The sequence below is a fragment of the Ascaphus truei genome, chromosome 20 (genome assembly GCF_040206685.1).
Source record: "Ascaphus truei isolate aAscTru1 chromosome 20, aAscTru1.hap1, whole genome shotgun sequence".
Taxonomy (NCBI): Eukaryota; Metazoa; Chordata; class Amphibia; order Anura; family Ascaphidae; genus Ascaphus; species Ascaphus truei.
In genome coordinates, this window is record NC_134502.1 from 21,505,842 (window position 1) to 21,525,097 (window position 19,256).

The following is a 19,256-nucleotide window of genomic DNA, read 5'->3' on the forward strand; positions in this document are numbered from 1 at the left end:
GTACAGGGTCAGTGTCTCAGTGCAGGGTCAGTGTGTCAGTGTCTCAGTACAGGGTCAGTGTCTCAGTGTCTCAGTACAGGTTCAGTGTGTCATTGTGTCAGTGTCAGTGTCTCAGTGCAGGGTCAGTGTCTCAGTACAGGGTCAGTGTCTCAGTGCAGGGTCAGTGTCTCAGTACAGGGTCAGTGTCTCAGTGTCTCAGTACAGGGTCAGTGTCTCAGTACAGGGTCAGTGTGTCAGTGTCTCAGTACAGGGTCAGTGTCTCAGTACAGGGTCAGTGTCTCAGTGCAGGGTCAGTGTCTCAGTGCAGGGTCAGTGTCTCAGTACAGGGTCAGTGTCTCAGTGTCTCAGTACAGGGTCAGTGTCTCAGTGTCTCAGTGCAGGGACAGTGTGTCAGTTTCAGTGTCTCAGTGCAGGGTCAGTGTCTCAGTGCATGGTCAGTGTGTCAGTGTCAGTGTCTCAGTGCAGTGTCAGTGTCTCAGTGCAGTGTCAGTGTCTCAGTGTGGGGTCAGTGTCTCAGTACAGGGTCAGTGTGGCAGTGTCTCAGTACAGGGTCAGTGTCTCAGTGCAGGGTCAGTGTCTCAGTGCAGGGTCAGTGTGTGTCTGTGCAGGGTCAGTGTGTGTCTGTGCAGGGTCAGTGTGTCAGGGTCAGTGTGTGTCTGCAGGGTCAGTGTCAGTGTGTGTCTGGGCAGGGTCAGTGTGTCTGTGCAGTCTGTGACGAGTCAGCGTGTCTGTGCAGGGTCAGTGTGTCTGCAGGGTCAGTGTCTCAGTACAGGGTCAGTGTCTCAGTTTCTCAGTACAGGTTCAGTGTGTCAGTGTCTCAGTGCAGGGTCAGTGTGTCAGTGTCTCAGTGCAGGGTCAGTGTCTCAGTGCAGGGTCAATGTCTCAGTACAGGGTCAGTGTCTCAGTGTCTCAGTGCAGGGTCAGTGTGTCAGTGTCTCAGTGCAGGGTCAGTGTCTCAGTGCAGGGTCAGTGTCTCAGTACAGGGTCAGTGTCTCAGTGCAGGGTCAGTGTCTCAGTACAGGGTCAGTGTCTCAGTGTCTCAGTACAGTGTCAGTGTCTCAGTGCAGGGTCAGTGTCTCAGTACAGGGTCAGTGTCTCAGTGCAGGGTCAGTGTCTCAGTACAGGGTCAGTGTCTCAGTGTCTCAGTACAGGGTCAATGTCTCAGTACAGGGTCAGTGTGTCAGTGTCTCAGTACAGGGTCAGTGTCTCAGTACAGGGTCAGTGTCTCAGTGCAGGGTCAGTGTCTCAGTACAGGGTCAGTGTCTCAGTGTCTTGGTACAGGGTCAGTGTCTCAGTGTCTCAGTACAGGGTCAGTGTCTCAGTGTCTCAGTACAGGGTCAGTGTCTCAGTGTCTCAGTACAGGGTCAGTGTCTCAGTGTCTCAGTACAGGGTCAGTGTCTCAGTGTCTCAGTGCAGGGTCAGTGTCTCAGTGTCTCAGTACAGGGTCAGTGTCTCAGTGTCTCAGTACAGGGTCAGTGTCTCAGTACAGGGTCAGTGTCTCAGTGTCTCAGTACAGGGTCAGTGTCTCGGTGCAGGGTCAGTGTCTCAGTACAGGGTCAGTGTCTCAGTGTCTCAGTACAGGGTCAGTGTCTCAGTGTCTCAGTACAGGGTCAGTGTCTCAGTGTCTCAGTACAGGGTCAGTGTCTCAGTGTCTCAGTGCAGGGTCAGTGTCTCAGTGTCTCAGTACAGGGTCAGTGTCTCAGTGTCTCAGTGCAGGGTCAGTGTCTCAGTGCAGGGTCAGTGTCTCAGTACAGGGTCAGTGTCTCAGTACAGGGTCAGTGTCTCAGTGTCTCAGTGCAGGGACAGTGTGTCAGTTTCAGTGTCTCAGTGCAGGGTCAGTGTCTCAGTACAGGGTCAGTGTCTCAGTACAGGGTCAGTGTCTCAGTGCAGGGTCAGTGTCTCAGTACAGGGTCAGTGTCTCAGTGTCTCGGTACAGGGTCAGTGTCTCAGTGTCTCAGTACAGGGTCAGTGTCTCAGTGTCTCAGTACAGGGTCAGTGTCTCAGTGTCTCAGTACAGGGTCAGTGTCTCAGTGTCTCAGTACAGGGTCAGTGTCTCAGTGTCTCAGTGCAGGGTCAGTGTCTCAGTGTCTCAGTACAGGGTCAGTGTCTCAGTGTCTCAGTACAGGGTCAGTGTCTCAGTACAGGGTCAGTGTCTCAGTGTCTCAGTACAGGGTCAGTGTCTCGGTGCAGGGTCAGTGTCTCAGTACAGGGTCAGTGTCTCAGTGTCTCAGTACAGGGTCAGTGTCTCAGTGTCTCAGTACAGGGTCAGTGTCTCAGTGTCTCAGTACAGGGTCAGTGTCTCATTGTCTTTATGCAGGGTCAGTGTCTCAGTGTCTCAGTACAGGGTCAGTGTCTCAGTGTCTCAGTGCAGGGTCAGTGTCTCAGTGCAGGGTCAGTGTCTCAGTACAGGGTCAGTGTCTCAGTACAGGGTCAGTGTCTCAGTGTCTCAGTGCAGGGACAGTGTGTCAGTTTCAGTGTCTCAGTGCAGGGTCAGTGTCTCAGTTCGGGGTCAGTGTGTCAGTGTCAGTGTCTCAGTGCAGTGTCAGTGTCTCAGTGCAGTGTCAGTGTCTCAGTGCAGTGTCAGTGTCTCAGTGTGGGGTCAGTGTCTCAGTACAGGGTCAGTGTGGCAGTGTCTCAGTACAGGGTCAGTGTCTCAGTGCAGGGTCAGTGTGTGTCTGTGCAGGGTCAGTGTGTGTCTGTGCAGGGTCAGTGTGTCAGGGTCAGTGTGTGTCTGCAGGGTCAGTGTCAGTGTGTGTCTGGGCAGGGTCAGTGTGTCTGTGCAGTCTGTGACTAGTCAGCGTGTCTGTGCAGGGTCAGTGTGTCTGTGCAGGGTCAGTGTGTCTGTGCAGGGTCAGTGTGTCTGTGCAGGGTCAGTGTGTCTGTGCTGGTCAGTGTGTCTGTGCAGGTCAGTGTGTCTGTGCAGGTCAGTGTGTAAGTGTCTCAGTACAGGGTCAGTGTCTCACTGCAGGGTCAATGTCTCAGTACAGGGTCAATGTCTCAGTACAGGGTCAGTGTCTCAGTACAGGGACAGTGTGTCAGAGTCTCAGTGCAGGGACAGTGTGTCAGTGTCAGAGTCTCAGTGCAGGGTCAGTGTCAGTGTGTCAGTGTCTCAGTACAGGGTCAGTGTGTCAGTGTCAGTGTCTCAGTGTCTCAGTGTCTCAGTGCAGGGTCAGTGTCTCAGTGTAGGGTCAGTGTCTCAGTGCAGTGTCAGTGTCTCAGTGTGGGGTCAGTGTCTCAGTACAGGGTCAATGTGGCAGTGTCTCAGTACAGGGTCAGTGTCTCAGTGCAGGGTCAGTGTCTCAGTGCAGGGTCAGTGTGTGTCTGTGCAGGGTCAGTGTGTGTCTGTGCAGGGTCAGTGTGTCAGGGTCAGTGTGTGTCTGCAGGGTCAGTGTCAGGGTGTGTCTGGGCAGGGTCAGTGTGTCTGTGCAGTCTGTGACGAGTCAGCGTGTCTGTGCAGGGTCAGTGTGTCTGCAGGGTCAGTGTCTCAGTACAGGGTCAGTGTCTCAGTGTCTCAGTACAGGTTCAGTGTGTCAGTGTCTCGGTACAGGGTCAGTGTCTCAGTGTCAGTGTGTCAGTGTCAGAGTCTCAGTGCAGGGTCAGTGTCAGTGTGTCAGTGTCTCAGTACAGGGTCAGTGTCTCAGTACAGGGTCAGTGTGTCAGTGTCAGTGTGTCAGTGTCTCAGTGCAGGGTCAGTGTCTCAGTACAGGGTCAGTGTCTCAGTGCAGGGTCTGTGTCTCAGTGCAGGGTCAGTGTGTGTCTGTGCAGGGTCAGTGTGTGTCTGTGCAGGGTCAGTGTGTCAGGGTCAGTGTGTGTCTGCAGGTCAGTGTGTCAGTGTGTCAGTGTCAGTGTGTCACTGGTCAGTGTGTCAGTGTCAGTGTGTCAGTGTCTCAGTGCAGGGTCAGTGTCTCAGTGTAGGGTCAGTGTCTCAGTGTCTCAGTGCAGGATCAGTGTCTCAGTACAGGGTCAGTGTGTCAGTGTCTCAGTGCAGGGTCAGTGTCTCAGTGCAGGGTCAGTGTCTCAGTGTCAGTGTCTCAGTGCAGGGTCAGTGTGTGTCTGTGCAGGGTCAGTGTGTCTGTGCAGTGTGTGTCTGTGCAGGGTCAGTGTGTGCACTGGCTGTGCAGGGTCGGGGTCTGTGCAGTGTCGGGGTCTGTGCAGTGTCGGGGTCCATACAGGGTCGGGGTCTGTGCAGGGTCGGGGCCAGTGGCTGTGCAGGTCTGTCTGTACAGGTCAGTGGCTGTGTGAATGTCTGTACAGGTCAATGGCTGTGTGAGTGTCTGCACAGGTCAGTGGCTGTGTGAGTGTCTGTGCAGATCAGTGGCTGTGTGCGTGTCTGCACAGGTCAGTGGCTGTGTGTCTGTGCAGGTCAGAGAGAAAATGGGAGGTAGAGAGAATGGAGGAGGGTGGAGAGAGAATGGACGGGGGAGAGAGAATAGAGGAGGGGATTGAGGGGATTGAGAGAGAGAGAAAATGGAGGAGCGGAGCAAGAGAGAGAGAATGGGGGGATGGGGAGAGAGAATTGGGGGAGGAAGGGAGTGAAACTGGGGGTGAGGGAAGGGAGAGAGACTGGTGGGAGTGAGAGAAAATGGGGGGGAGGGTGAGAGAAAATGGGGGAGGTGAGGGATAGAGGGAATGGGGGAGAAGGTAGAGAGAGAATGGGAAGAGGTAGAATGAATAATACAGCATCAATGGTGACACTATCCTCTCAGTTCCCCCCCTCCAACAATTATCCCACTCAATCCCCCCCTCCTCACACTCATTCCGACCCCCCCCAAAAATGCATACAACGCCCCAACCCCCCAAATACATACCAACACAAAGCCACCTCCAAATACATACAACCCCCCCCCCCCCCCAACCTCCAAATAAATTTAAAAAAAAAAAAACCAAAATACATAGAAAAAAAGGCCCAACCCGCACATCAAGCAGAGAGCAGCAGAGAGCAGCAACCAGTAACAGTGCGGCCAGGCAGCTGGCAGGGCACCCCTGCACTCTCGTTACTCTCCCCCCCCCCCCCCACTGCATGGTGGGGTTTAGCAGCATGATATTTGTGCCACTGGATACTTGCTGACATAGCGTATCTATGTAGGATGCTTGCACTTATCCCTGTTGTGTTCATTTATAGACAATCTCATTTGTGGGCTTTCTGTAGCTCTACATCCAAGGAGAAACAAGAAGGTATCGGAGCGCTGCAGGAAAAAAAGGCTGAACAGGAATTGGTTAAAAAATAAAACTATTGGGGGCGTGGGCAGGACGTGGAACAGAGCAGCCGCACATACGCTCATCTCCGCTGAATCAAGGAGTTTGTGCCCCTAAAAACCAGGGGGAAATCGCCCAAAATCAACACAGGGAAAGAAGTTTGGCTCCTGGAGTCTTTCCACGCACCTGGCTGGAGTCACCTGAGGGTGTGAACTAGGTATTTACCTGAGGCCGGCAGGCCCCTCTCTAACCTGGCCACAAGAACATTTTAAAATGGCTGCCGGACCCACACAGTATTTAAACCAGTGTTCGGATCCCAACTTGATCTGGCCGAGGGTGGGAAAGAGCCCAGTGGATTGAACAGCGGAGCCCAATAATCACCCCCCGCCACCCACACAAGTGATCCCGAGGGACACTCGGTCTGCCCTGCCGCCGGGCCACGCTGCCGCCAAAACCACGTGATCGTGCCCCCGTCACCTTACCTCGTCCCCGTCGGACCAGACACAGCAGCAGCGCTGCATGTAGGGAACTGCCGATGAAGCTGCACTGAAGGGAGCGGCGGCCATTTTGGTTCGGCGCTCTGCGGTGGTGCCGCCAGAGCGCGGGGGCCCTGCGTCTCCCCCTGCTACATAGACTACCGGCTGGGGCCTGTCACGGATGGGGGGACCCCTGCAGTGATCTCCCCTGACAACGAGATCTATCGCTGGACGGCAGGCGCGACGCACATTCATCAGAGCCTCCCCCTCACCCCCAAGATGACTGCCGTGCGGCAGTGAAGGGAGGTGAGGTGCAGCTGCAAGCCGGAGAAGAAAGAGACCGGCTGAAACTTGATCTGGCTATATCTCAGGAGGGCTGCCACCTGAGGCAGCTGAATCCTCCCACACAAATGAATAAAAATCAATGCACTCACCTTCCCCCAGATCCTGGCGCACTGAAAGGGGGGCTTGCCTCCACTGACTTATAGCAGGACGTTAACCAGAGCGGCCGCATGTCAGCTCAGCTTCGACTATAAACGGCGCATAAACATCCAAAAACCACAAAAAACAAACAAAACCAACACCCAAAAAACCAAGTTTAATAAAAGTATATAAGTCCTAGCAACCAAATGTACAAAATGACCGTGCGATGCGCATGCACGTCAAGGAGCGAGATGGCCTCCTGCTCCGATAGCTCAGCCCCAGAACCCCCCGCATCTAACCACTATTCAGCGATAATCCAGCAACAGCCAACCCACTTTTCCCCCTCCAAAAATGCCTCGCAGCTCTACGTCCAAAAGTATGTCTTCCAAGGGTAAGAAAAACCTCCCCCGGGCCAGCACGTCGGATTTCTTTGGAGAGCAGCCCAGGCAGGCACAGCCAAGCCAAGAAAGCGTTGGGACGCAGGGAGAGGGGGAGTCAGAAATGGAGGAGGCCTCCGGTCCCCTGAATTCCACCAAGCAGGATATAGGTGACTTGTACAAAAAAATTAAAATCTGCGTTTCAACTGGAAATTCAAAAAGCTGTAAAAGACCTCCGGGGTGGATCTGGTCCATGTGAAGGAGCAAACTTCTGATTTGAGGCCAGGGTCACGGAGTTCGGGGAGGTGCAGGACATGGCCACTATGACAGACCAAGTGGCAGAGCTCAGAGAGATGCAGGAAGACCAGGACAACTGCTCCCGGAGGAATAACATCCGTGTGTGGGGCATACCTGAGAAGGTAGGTGACCTCAATGACTTCCTATCAAGGTTGTTTACCATGCTATGCCTGATCTGTCTGAATCTCAAATGCTAATGGATAGAGCACATAGGGCCCTGAGACCATGGGCCTCTAATCGGGACAAAGCGAGGGATGTCATCCTGCGCCTTCATTATTACAGAACAAAAGAATCAATCATGATGGTGGCCAAGAATCGGGAGTTTATTGAATTTGACTCCATAAAACTACAGCTGTTCCCAGATCTGGCTGCAATCACGCCACAAAAATGCAGAAACCTAAAGAAGATCACAAAATCCTGTGCAACGCTAGCATCAGATATCGCTGGGGCTTCCCCTTCCGCCTCATATTCCTCAAAGATGGCACCCAAGTCTCAATGAAGGATCCAAGCGAGGCCTCCAGCTTTCTGACGAGATTGGGTCTGCGGGCGGGACAAGCGGAAGCGCAAGAAGAGTGGTCGACCCCAAAAAGAGACCAATCAAGATGGGTCAAAGTGGGCGCTCAGAGTAGATCACGATATCCTCTAGAGACGGCGACAGGAAACCTGAAGGTTGATCGGGGGGCCGGACAAAGTTCTCCTCTGCAAGTTAACCTTTGAGATAAGTGACTCTGTAATGGGACTGTTGGCATTTTGGACAGTGGGCAATAGGTACCCCTATGTATGATCCAGATCCACGTCAGATATCTCGAGCTCCTAGGAGCCGAGAACACGATCATACTATTGCAATGCTACACGCCAGGGTCGCCGATGTAAAGATTTGAATGTTCTTATGCATGTTTACAATGCTTTCAAAAATTAACGGCTCAACCAGTTAAATTTAGGTTTGCTATATCGGAGAGGGGAGGGCAAATTATGTTCTTTTCAGATAAGAGTATGTTGCCTATTTTGTAAATGTGGGTTCTTGGGGCTGCGGAAGGGCGGCCACCGGTGTTATTTCACGGGTGTTTAACCCGAGTTAGTGTTTGACTCAAGTCATTAACCTGGTCAGACATGAGTCCTAACCATTGGAGCCACTTAGTGGCCTCAAACGTTTTTCCTTTAAAAATGTTATTTTTGTTCATTTACTGTTGTCCCCTTCCCTCGTGTGTTTCACCTCCCGTCTCAGGTAACAGCAAGGTCCCAAGTTCAGAATATTGTATTCATAGATACATGCACTTCTCAGGTTCATACTCATCAAGTTACGGTTTGTTAACAAAAGATAAACAATCTATACACAACCAACTCCTCAATGGGTTCCCTTAAGATCATGTCCCATAATGTTAAAGGGCTCAACAGCCGGGAACTTATCGTCCTGCCTCACAGGAACCTAGATGTCCAGGTTTTGGGGAGTGCAGGTACTGTATATACATAAAAAGATAAACACAAGCAAATAGTGCAAATATGTTTTTCAAAGTCTCAATTTTCAATAGATCCTTAAACAAATCCAAAGAAATTTCTATTCATAAATTTCTTAGTTTAGACGTGTACATAAAGGTATCTTTGCCCTGTAACATCAATCTTGTCAGCATTTGTATTCAGTATATTTGTATACAGGGACCTTAGTGGAATAAAGCAGGAAAACAGGACATAGCACAGACTGATAAAACTTTATCTTAGAAAAATCAATGGATGAATACACTCACATTATGCAAGATAAAACCAAGCATTTGGATCATAGAACCGATGCCGACAGCATTCAGCTCCCGTGCTCTGTATGGTGTGCGTCGTCCGTCCCCGCATATCTGGATGGAATCCTCGAATGGAGCTGGAGGTGGTAGGGCAGGCAAGTAGCACTGCATGTGTTTTCCTACTTGACCAGGGAGGCTGCGAGGGACCCCCCCCCCTCTCCCATTGGGACCAGTACCCACATATGACAGACAAGTAACGACAGGCTCGGTTTGGAGGTATTAAAGACCGCGGCTTTGTTTATTAAACAATAATGGAGTAAGCGCTAGTCCCTGCCAGAGTGCTCGCTTAATGTGTTAAGGTCCGGGGGTCAGCCAGGCCTTGCCCTGCTGCCCCCATACCCGGCCGAGCCCCAATGAGCTGGACGTTGTCGCGAGTGGGTTCCTGGGAGTCACGTTCGCTTGACCCCGCCCATTCGCTCCTACCCCAGGGCGACGCCCACCCCTAGCCCGTCTGGCAAGGACAAGCCCTTACCCCCAAACTGCTGCCACTCACGGTTCTATTTAAACTGCCTTAAATTAGACCCGTGCCACCAAAACCGCTAGGACCTTCTCCAACCCCTCCTGCAAATCGTTGTTGAACAAGTCCGCCCCTATCTCAGATAAGTGTATGCCGTCGGCCCGAAATAAGCCTATTGATTTGTAGTCAAACTCAGGATGGCTGATCTGCCATCCACGGCACTGCGTCACAAATTTCCCCACCATCTTGTTCAATTTCGCCCGCGCTCTGTCAACGGCGGCCGGGGCCCGTGCACCCCTCCCTACCGCCCTGCAAACTATGTCCGACCAGACGATCTGTACTCCTGACCAACGGGCGAGTATGTGTCACGACTCGCGTACGCACGCGCGGACTCCGCGCACCTGCACATACCTCCGCTCCGGCCCGACACCTGCTGGCAACCTTCCGCGCTGTCCTCTGCCACGCGCCTCTCCCCGCACGCGCAGTGCGCTCCCCTATGGAGCGTCAGTCCCCGCTGACGTGCTGCGTAGGCGCAGACCCCGCACCGCGGGACTGGAGGGCAGAAGCGAGATGCGTCACACGCACGCGCAACGCCCCCGAGCGACAAGTCAAGAGGAACTCATTAGTTCCAGTGCTGCCAGCTGTCTTTTCCCTTCCAACCTATCCCTGCTCCTCGCAAGGGTCACGCCCCCGCTCCACCCCCTGGGGTGATTGGTCCTAGCCTGCTACTTATGCTCAGCTGTGCCACTGGCACTTCGGCTGAGCACAGACTCTGTTTCCTGGTGTTTGCCTCTGCCTCCCTTGTATTGTTATCTTGCCTTATTTCTGCTTACTCGTGTACCGACTATGCCTGCCTTTGGAACCCTCGCTCTCTAGAACCCCGACCTTGGCTTGAACTTTGACCATCCGTATCTCTCCTGCCCTGACCCTTAGCTCTGGACTCCGCCCATCCGCTCTTCTCCAGTTCTGACCTTGGCAATAGTACCTCGCTCGCTCTGGACCTCTCCCGCATCGTACTCGGCAAGTATACATTTACTCTCACTTCTCCTGCCCTAGACTCGTCCAGCAAGACTACTCTACATTCCAGACGGGGTCCCGTGTCTGTGGCTGGTGGCTACTATCCCATCTTAGCACAGGGGTCTCGTCTAGTTTGTGGCCAAGTCGTTGCCCCCGACGTGGAGGACCAAAATCTGTGGCGCCCTCTTATCCCTACCCATCACCATTAGCCGCGGGAGCAACTGAGCCCACCGCAGCCACCTACCTCCCCCCCATAACACCTTTGCCTGCTCCACTCGCAACCCAAGGTTTGTCCCAGATGTGGGCGCTTGACTGCTCGCTTCTCTGCCCAGTGTATGAGCGAGTCCCCGATTATCCATGTGTCTGCAGCATCTGCGAAGGCATAAAGGAGGTGGAGGTTTATCAGAGTACGCTATTTCCCAGATAATGCGGGCCTGATGTAGGACCGGTATCTGTTAGACTTCCATTGCCCTACCTTCTGTATCGCTGCTACTGACAGCCCCGCGCCCAATGTTTTGGTTGCCGCCCCAATGCGGAAAGAGTCCGCCCTGTACTGTGACTCGCCTAGACCCTGGTGTTTTAGGCACATGCGAAAAATCCGCAGGTTCTGGAATCTAGATAACGGTTCCCCCGTCTGTGTGAAGGAGCAGGGAACCCTGCCCGCCTGGCCTATATCCCAAGTATTCCCTGAGCGCGGACACTGGGCAAAAAGTGGTCCCTGGTAGTCCTAGCAGGGAAATCCACGCTCCCCTACCCTGCTGGTCTGTTTTTGATCTTTGAATGTGTAGTTTTACCCATCCTTCCCCTAAAACTACATCCACTAACTGCATGCCTCCCTCGCCTTTGCGCGACGCGCACACCAGCTCTCCATGCTGCGAAGAAGGCCAATGCAAACGTCAGCCGGAAAAGCATTGCCTCAAATGTTGATAAGCACACTCGCTCTGTCGTCTGCATTAAGCCTTCTAAAATCGCTGGCGTTACCGGCCTTCTGATGTCTTTCGCCGCCGTCCCCTTCATTAACCCCGCTAGCACCCTCTTGACTATAAATGCCTTTGTCGCATCCTCCTTGCCATCTAGCTGCAGAAAGAAGGAAACCCCTGTCAGTTTTTTCCCTATGGATCCTCCTGCTAAGCCCCTTGCTCTTAAATTCAGGACAAACGATAGCAAGGTCCCGGCTCCTGATACTTCCAGACCCAATTCCCCCACCAGACTTTTGGTAATCGCGCCACGCTGCCGAATAGGCCTGCCAGGTACCTGGAGCCAGAGATGATCGCACTAACGTGGTCACTGGGTCGTCGCCAGTTCCCACAATTCTGCCAGGCATGGGTTGCCTTTCAGGTCCGCCTTGGGTGCCAGTCTCCGAAACTGCGCCATCTGTAACCGGGATAAAGAATCAGCAATGTTATTCGCAACCCCCGGGACATGTCGAGCCTTGAACGCAATGTTCAATTGCAGACATGAAAGTACAAAGTTGGGACAGCATTGGATGCGAGCGTGAACCGAAATTGTTCACCGCTTCCACTACCCCCATGTTATCAGTCCAGAAGGTAACTTGCTTATTCGCGAAAGAATTACCCCACAGACGCACCGCGACGAGCAAGGGAAACAATTCTAAGAATGTTAAGTTCGTAATGAGCTTTGTCTCCCTCCAGCGGTGAGGCCATTGTTCCACGCACCACACCCCGTTAAAGTAAGCCTCAAAACCGACTGAACCTGAAGCGTCTGTAAACAACTGCAACTCTGTGTTGTTGGCTGGGCGCCCACACCACAAGGTTCTGCCGTTATAGTCCCTTAAAAAAACAGAGCCACACCACCAAATCCTTCCGTATTTCAGCGGTGACGCGGGTGAAGTGGTTGGGGCGTCTTACCCCGACCATTGCTACGGAGAGGCACCTAGCGAACAACCTTCCAGCCGGCATGATGCGCGCCGCAAATACTAAGTGACCTAGCAATGCCTCAGCGAGGTTTTCTTGAGGGCCATGAATTCGCGGAGAAGCTTGCATAGGGCGACCAGCTTCCTCCGAGGGAGCCTGTACTCCATCCTCACCGAGTCGATCTCAATGGCCAAAAATGTAAGGGTGGTTGTCGGGCGCACCGTCTTTTCATCGGCTAATGGAACGCCAAACTCACGCGCCAAGGCTGAAAATTCAAACAGCCATCTGGCGCATAACTCTGAGCCCCTGGGGCCGACAAAAAGGAAGTCGTCCAAGTAGTGCATTGCCCCTGCTGCGTGTACCCTTTTTCGCGCCACCCATTCTAGGAAGGTGCTGAATGTCTCAAAATAAAAACAAGAAAGCGCACATCCCACCGGCAAGCATAAATTTACATAATATTGGCCATCGAGCATGCAGCCTAGCAAGTGGAAGCACTCCGGATGAACCGGCAAAGAGCCTGAAGGCCGATTTGATGTCGGGTTTTGACATTAGCGCCCCTTCTCTCATCTTTTCCACGAGCGCTGCTGCTTCATCGAAGTTTGCGTACGTCACCGAACGTTTTGATATTCACTGCCATTCTATCCTATGAACACTCAATTATAGTCTGCATTGTAAGGGGATAGGTTGTGTTATCACTAGAAACAATGAGGCTGTCTACATCTGTATTTGTTACATCAGGGATTTGCGACAAATAGTTTCATCTAGAGATGAACGATCAGCTATTTGTGGTTTATGACAAGTCCATTTTTGTGCTTATCCAATAGAGTAGTATTGTAGACTCAGTTAAGCCAGGGGGGCGCAAACTTTTTTCCCTGCTCCCCCCTGCCGGCGGTCCCCTCACCTCCACACCCCACCCCCCTCACCCCTGTTCCAGCATCGGCTTCGGCGCCATGATGTCAAGTTGTCATAGCAATGTGACGTCACATGATCTTGCGTTGCCATGGCTTTGGGAAGCGCACAGGACCTCTGTAAACCCCCGCCCCCCCCGCATTCAGTCTCGCGTCCCCCCTGGGGGTCGCGCCCCCCAGTTTGCGCACCGCTGAGTTAAGCCATGGCCATTGTGCGAGCGACGGATCGTGCGATGACGCGCACGGCTCTAACAAAATGCTGGGGATCTATGGGGCAGACCATAGTTTGCGCGAGCGCGCTCGCGAGGAAGTGCAACGGCGCGGCAGATTTTTCAGCAGGCAAGTGAATTGGTTTTTGCCGTTTGATGGCCGGGTCACATGAGTGGTTCAACCAATGAGGGCGAACCAGCCTCTTGACGTCACAGCCACACCTCTGACACGCCTCCCCGTCACTGTGGATCTCAGGCCACAGATAGCTCGGCAGACAGGTGCGCACAACGCAATGCACTCTCCGTCACACGCGCGCGCACGCCCACTATATCCAAGGCCTTAGAGAGGACGTTATGACCCTATCGTGATATATTGCATCTAGTTTACCCAACGTCATTTCAAGGTTCAACGTAACCTCTATTGATTTTCATTATTAGTAGATCATTAACATTGATATCGCCAAGATACGCCCTTTCTCGCTCATGATTCATCTATAAACCTAATCCCCTCATGGATCGTGTACCGCCTCGATTACTGCAACTTTTTCCTAGTTGGCATTCCCATAGTCCACCTCTCCCAACTCCCAATCCATCCCAAAGGCTGCTCCTAGACTCATCTACCTCACTCACCGCTCCACTCCGAATATCCCTACACTGAGCTCCCATATCCTCTAGAAACAAATTTCAAACCCTAGTAAGGACTTGCTATATATATATCTACTATATATTTGTGAAAGTGACCTATGTGTCCGTGTCTGTATGTGTCTCCCTGTGCCCCTCCCCGTGTCCCTAGCGGCAATCCCATTGGACCTTGGCCCGCCCGCCCCCGCACACCTCTCATTGGCCTGAGGCGGAGTGACGGGCCAAAGGTCACACACACACACACACACACACACACCTCCCCCCCCCCCTCGCCCATCCACCCTCTCACCCCCCCTGCCCTCCTCAACGGCTGCCCGGCCTTGACCCCCCCCCCGCCCTTCCTGGCGGCTGGCCCGCAACAACGGAACCCCCCCTATCACCACTCCGCGGGACCTCACAAACATCACCCTCTCTCCCGGTGCTCCCTCCCACAGACCGCTCCCCCCCCCCCCCAGAGCACGCTCTCGCCGCTCTCACCTTCAGGCCTCTAATGCCCGCGCCCCCAGCTCACCATCCCCGGGAGCGCTGCTCCGGCTCTCAGTCGGCAGCTGTACGGGCCGGCGGCCCACACCACCTCCTCACCTGAGCGTCTCAGCTCCGCATCGCCGGGGGAAATGGAGACCGCCGAGGAACCCGAAGAGGAGGAGGAGCGCGGCCCGGTGCGAGGTAAGTAACCGCAGGGGAAGGGATCTTTCACCCGGGCCCGGCGCTTCACCCCCCCCCCCCCCAGCCCTTTACCCGGCCCGGCCCTTCACCCGGCTCGGCCCTTAACCCCCGGCCCGGCCCTTAACCCCCCCCGGCCCGGCCCTTAAACCCCCCCCCGGCCCGGCCCTTAAACCCCCCCCGGCCCTTAAACCCCCCCCCGGCCCGGCCCTTAAACCCCCCCCCCCCGTCCCGGCCCTTAAACCCCCCCCCCGGACCGGCCCTTAACCCCCCCTGGCCCTTAACCCCCTCCCGGCCCGGCCCTTCACCCGACCCGGCCCTTCACCCGGCATTAACCCCCCCGGCCATGCCCTTCACCCCCCCCCTCGGCCATGCCCTTCACCCCCCCCCCCCCGGCCAAGCCCTTCACCCCCCCCCTCGGCCATGCCCTTCACCCCCCCCCCGGCCAAGCCCTTCACCCCCCCCGGCCATGCCCTTCACCCCCCCCGACCATGCCCTTCACCCCCCCCGGCCATGCCCTTCACCCCACCTCGGCCATGCCCTTCACCCCCCTCCCTGCCCTTTGCCCCCCTCCCTGCCCTTCGCCCCCCTCCCTGCCCTTCGCCCCCTCCCTGCCCTTCGCCCTCCTCCCTGCCCTTCGCCCTCCTCCCTGCCCTTCCCCTCCTCTCCACGCCCCCCGCCCCAGCAATCACGGGCAACGCCGGGTTTATCAGCTAGTATATATATATATATATATATAGAATCCACAGAAGCAGCCGGCACTCTACTTGCAAGTAGAAAAAATTGGGTGCTTGTCCCATAAAGCAATAATAAACCACACGATACCGTTTGAAGCACGAGATCAGGAGACAGCACTCTGGTAAGTTTGATCACAAGTTTTTGTATTGAAAAAGACACATAAGCCGACGTTTCGGTCCCCCAGTGGGACCTTTCTCAAGGTGGTCCCACTGGGGGACCAAAACATCGGTTTATGTGTCTTTTTCAATACAAAAACTTGTGATCAAACTTACCAGAGTGCTGTCTCCTGATCTCGTGCTTCAAACGGTATTGTATGGTTTATATATATATATATATATATATATATATATATATATATATATATATATATTATTATTATCTCTTAGAACGTCTCTTAACATTTTGAATATTTGTTGTTTATTGTGAATTATATAGAAATAGCCATGTTAGTCCAGTAGCAGACTTAATGACTGCTTCATTATTAGGCGATACCATTTTTTTATTTGGACTATCAATTGATATTATAAAAAAAATGTAATTTTGTTTTCAAAATGTTTCACGGCTTTTTCACCTAATATATGCTTTTGATCTTTATTTATTGAAATAAATAGCCTGTGTTTTTGTTTATTGAATTCATTTCTTTATAGCATAGACCAACACGTCCAAAACCTACATTGTTTTAGTAGAAGATGTTTGGATTTCATTGTTTAAAGTATCTATAAATGAATGTACAATATAAATACACAATATAAAGTTCAACATACGGATTTGTAATTTTAAGCAATCTCAGTCATACATTACAATACCCTGCTTCTTTACACTGACTGACTATTCCCAAGAAATGAAACATCGCATCAAATAATTAGGTTTGTTTAGAAAATGAGTCCAATTAAGACACGTTTCCAAACTTTAGAAAGAGAAAACACACCACGTTAATGAACAAGATAGGGAGATGTTCCCTAGATATTGCAGACTGCGACCTAGCTAATATCCCTTTAGTGTATTTAGACTTGAACTGTGCTTTGCTGATTACACTTAGATATTAGCTGTGCTTTGCTAATTAAACTGCCCTGTGTTTGCAACAATGAGTCGAAAAGATCAGATAAAGAAAAATAATCATATGCTTTGTAAACAACTTAATATGCCATATTAATAGGTTTTTTTTCTTCTGTATTTAAGTCTCTGAATTGCAAATACAGGTGCAGCTAATTAATGCATTGTGTAAAGATTTAATGCAAGGACTATGGTGACATCAGCAGAGTGTTATCTGGAAAAATATTCCCAAATCAATTCATTTCTTGAACTTTTCTCTAAACTTTACTACTGTACAGTAGTTGCTGTTTATACAATTAATCGTTAAGCTTGGTCATGCCAGGAAATTCAGTGTATTAGCTCCAGGGATTACTGAAAGCAAGCAGGCACAATACAATGGCGTTACTGTATGTCTTAAAATCACTGTTACGTATATACAATTTCACTTGTATAAATAATTGTTTTTAAAGAAATGGCTGTGAAAATATGTACAGTAAGAAAGTGACATAAAACCGGTGACATGTATAGCATGTATAGGGGGGTTAAAAGGTCTCATATAGGATTCAGGGTTCCTACAGAAAATGAAATGTTGAATGATATAATGAGTGGGACCCACATATAGTAGGATCAAAGTGACTTATTGATGATGACATGGTAAATTGGAAAGGGTCAGATACATAGGGGTAAAGTGACATGTTAAATGGCATAAGGGATCAGTCTCCAGAAGAACCAAGGTGACCTGATGAAATCACTATATTAAATGGGATACAAGGTTAATCAACATAGCAAAATAACAAATTGGACTCAGTAATAAAATATTTTTTTAATCATCTCAGAAATGCTTTAATTATATATAATTTTTGGAATATATGAACTTGAACCAAACATCCAAGAAAAAAAAAAAGATTATGCGTTGGCCGGGAATCGAACCCGGGTCAACTGCTTGGAAGGCAGCTATGCTCACCACTATACCACCAACGCCTTAGATGCTTATGTCAAAAACAGGTTTTTCAAGGAACTTGGATTAGTGTTGTGCAATTGCTTAAAAGGTGTACAGTGAGTATTACTTTTAAACACATGAAAATAAGTATCATTATATAATTGCTGTCTGACATCGCTTTTTGTGAACAAACATCAATTGCTAGATACCAAGGTTGGTGTACAAAATAAAGCAAATTGGACTTAGTAAAAAATATATGCACCTGGATTGAAAACTGGTTAAAGGACAGACAACAGAGGGTTGTCATAAATGGAACTTTTTCAGGGTGGGCTAAAGTCGTGAGCGGAGTACCTCAGGGATCGGTACTGGGACCCCTGCTTTTTAACTTGTTTATTAATGACCTTGAGGTTGGCATCGAGAGCAAAGTCTCCATCTTTACTGATAAATTGTGTAAGATAATAGAATCAGAGCAGGATGTAAATTTCTCTTCAGAAGGACTTGGAGAGACTGTAAACGTGGGCAGGTAAATGGCAGATGAGGTTTAATACAGATAAATGTAAGGTTATGCATTTGGGAAACAAGAATAAACAGGCAACATACAAATTAAATTGGGATAATTTAGGGGAATCCTTGATAGAGAAGGATTTAGGAGTGCTTGTAGACTGCAGGCTTAGCAATAGTGCCCAATGTCATGCGGTAGCTGCAGAGGCAAACAAGATCTTATCTTGCATCAAACGGGCAATGGATGGAAGTAAACATAATGATGCCCCTTTACAAAGCATTAGTAAGACCACACCTTGAATATGGAGTACAATTTTGGGCACCACTCCTTAGAAAATACATTAGGGAATTAGAGAAAGTGCAGAGAAGAGCCACCAAATTATTATTTACATTAGAAAAGAGATGTCTAAGAGGGGATATGATAACTATATACAGACAGGGCCGCCAACAGCGAAGGACAGGGGGTACTGGCGTCCCGGGCCCCGTAAGTCAGGGGGCCCCCTGCACGGCCGTGCCCCTCGATAAATCCCGTTGCTCGGTCACCACGGGGTGACAGGATTTAGCGCGCTCACGATGCACAAGGCAGCGCGCGTCTCGACAAAAAAAAAAACCTCCCCCCTTTCCTGAATGGCTGGCATGTGTTGGCACGCTACCAGGATTTTTTTTTGGCCCTTTAGCAACAGGGCCGCCAACAGGGGGGGGACAAAAGGTACGGGCGTCCCGGCCCCGTGAGTCAGGGGCCGTTATATTTTTTTTTAAAAATAAATAAAGTTTAAAAAAAATAAATGGTGGCGATTGCGCATGCGCAGAGCCGAGGTCACACAGGGTGTCCTGCCTGCTGCCTGTGGGCCCTGCCTGCTGCCTGTGGGCCTGACCCACTCCCCCCCCCCTCGATTCCTCGATCCCCCCCTCGCTTCCTCGATCCCCCTCCTCGCTTCTTCGATCCCCCTCCTAACGTGGAACGGAGGGTAGGGAAGCGCCAACCCTGCATCCCCCGTGTGCACCTCCTGCGCCATGCAGCAGCCGTGGAAGATGTTGCAGCCGCCCGGCATCTCGTGCCCCCCTCTAGCTTCCCACCTAGAGTGCGCCCCATCCTGTTCATTCCCCAAGCCCACCTCCCGTGCCCTCCCCTATCCCCCATGCCCACCTCCGCCCCGGGCAGCTGCCAAGGGGACATCAGGGACAGGGGGGAAGCGGCAAGGAAGCAGCACCCACCCGGTCAAGGTAAGTCACCCACTCAACCCACCCCACCCAGTCACTCAACCCAGATTCTGATCTTGCCCCCTGAAAGGTGGTGGGATTGGAATCGCGATGTGCATAGGAAGGATACAAATATATTATTACTACATCGGATTGAAGCTGGGTGGTCTCCGGGTGCCCTCAATGGGTCACAGATAACCACATTGGCAATATGCCCCTCCTCCCCTTCCAACACACACTGTAATGGACAAAAAGCCTATTATCCAGATCTGGATAATAGCGCATTTGCCCTATAAAAATAAAAAAAAACATTAGCCAGCCTCCCTATAGTAAATAAAAGTTGTATATACCTCTGCCAGGATGAAGGCCATCTTCATCCTCCTGGTCTTACTTGGTCTCAGTGTCTTCCGTGGGCAGCAACAGTAAAATTAAAAAAAACTAACCACTGTCCAGTAACCCCTTAATTATATTAGTCGTTAAACCCCGCGGAGCAAATTCCCTAACCCCCCCACCCCTCTA

At 51.5% G+C, this 19,256-nt stretch overlaps 1 non-coding gene across 1 annotated transcript; it reads right to left on the minus strand.

Moving 5' to 3' along the window:
- Positions 1-17,005: 17,005 nt before the first annotated feature.
- TRNAG-UCC (transfer RNA glycine (anticodon UCC)) lies at positions 17,006-17,077 on the minus strand. The gene has a single exon. It is a non-coding gene; the product is annotated as a tRNA-Gly (tRNA).
- Positions 17,078-19,256: the final 2,179 nt, after the last annotated feature.